The sequence below is a fragment of the Solanum tuberosum genome, unplaced genomic scaffold (assembly GCF_000226075.1).
Source record: "Solanum tuberosum cultivar DM 1-3 516 R44 unplaced genomic scaffold, SolTub_3.0 scf00026, whole genome shotgun sequence".
In the NCBI taxonomy this organism is placed as follows: Eukaryota; Viridiplantae; Streptophyta; class Magnoliopsida; order Solanales; family Solanaceae; genus Solanum; species Solanum tuberosum.
The window spans coordinates 1758089-1760151 of NW_006238952.1; positions in this window are offsets into that span (position 1 = coordinate 1758089).

Sequence of the window (2063 nt, forward strand, 5' to 3'; positions counted from 1 at the left end):
GGAGGGGGGGATTTTTGACAATTAGTTTATAATGGGAGTTCAGATATTTATCTCACCAAAATGTGTCTATATTCATCCATCTGAACACTAGGACCATATCTAGGACAGGCAATGAGGCCAAGATAACTATTTATACTTGCTATTTATTAGATTACTTTATTACCCTTTCTTTAATGAATATAATCAAACGACAACGAAGGTTATTTTAAACTTTACAAAGTAGGAATTAATATTACAATTTTACCAGGTATAAAGAACGATATATAAAGTAGTTTTATATCTTTTTGATAATTTATTCATGCATTTTTAGTCACAAGTGGATTAGTCATTCTATATATTGGCGGTATTAAATAATATATTAATTGGTATATATTGAGTTATATGAGGATTAAATTACATTTCAAATCAAATATAAAACAAAATTATATACTATTGACTATTTTTTCTAATACATCATAATAAGTGACCCCATATAGTATGATTGTGGGGAATACACTTGCACCATCCCCAATAATAATGTATGCGACATCTCTCCAACAAAGGGCAGACTGACGAAAATAATTAATTAATCAAGGTGAAATATTGATGGTATAAATATATGACACCTGGGTCTAACTCAATCCAAAAGCTAACTCATGCGGAAAAGTTTATTCAAATCCATATAAGGAGACAAATTTTCCTTCCCCTACCGATGTGAGCTTCTTAACTAATATTCTTTTGAAAAAGGATACTTGTGATACCTTGAACAATACTTGCATCAAAATATAGAGAGAAAAAATATGTGTTATATGACGAAACAAAAAAAAAATTCATATGCTACACACACTTTTTACCAACTCTATAATATTGTACTCAACAAACTAATTTGTTTGATCGATCTGTTGGGACAAAGAAAACAACTTATGAGAAATGATTGCAACTATCCAGACATATACTTTTCCGGAGAAACTTGTGAGTTTTGACCAAAAAATATTTTAAATAAACAGATTTTGAAAATTTAATTAAACAAGTTATTATAATGACTGCGGAAATGATTTTAACTTAAATTTTACAACCATCAATATGCCATAATATTTGTGATTTATAAAACTTTTGAAACTAGTTATCTTAAAAATATCATAACAGTTATGTGATTATAAGAACTTATTATTAAAAGCAATATTAAAAATTTATTCAATTTTATTTTTCAAATTTAAAAAGAAATTATTCCTTATTAAATCAACTTAAACGAAAATAAGTGTAATTGACTCCGCAGGAAAATGAGGAAAAGAATCTTAGGGATGTATTCAGACTTCAGTACATTGGAAATCATTCTAGAAAATATTTTTCAATTTTTTTCTATGTTCGACAGATCAAAATTTTAGAAAACTATTTTCTCAAAGGAAAATAAAACAAGTTCCTTACAAAACAGAAAAATAACGTCTCTAGCCAAGTGGAAAAAAAAGTTAGCACAAATGACATTCTAGTAGGGTGAAAAAAAAAATGACATTCCATTGATTCTACCTTTCCCACCCTATCTTCACCCACACTCCACTAGCCCCATCCCACCACCCCCGCACCTTCTACACCGACTTCTATCTCTCATAGTATTTTATCCCAAAAAAAACAAGTAAGAAATCATTTATATTTTAAAAAAATATTTTCCACTATTTTTTTTAAAATTTTTTTATACACTTCCTTAATTGTTCTTGTTTCTTCTGGGTTTTTTTTTTCTTTAGACTGTGTTGCTTTTTTCACTTTTTTTTAAAAATAAAATAAAATTGGATGTGAATCAGTCAGTAAATATGCCTGGTTTCAAAATAAGATAATTTGATAACCCGTTGTTAATCCCCCCTAATTCCTGACGGATTTTAGTAAGCACAATGTGGGGAAATCAAAAAATTCAACTAAGTAACTAAGTTACTAAGATTCTCATATAAATCCAGTTAACCACCAAGAAAGAAACAGAATTTAGGGTTATTCAGTGACGGTGCATTTACCGTGAAAAACATCTTTATAATAGGGGAGAGTACATAGTGACAGGTACTGGCCGGGGTACGCACCCACCCACCCACCCTAAATAA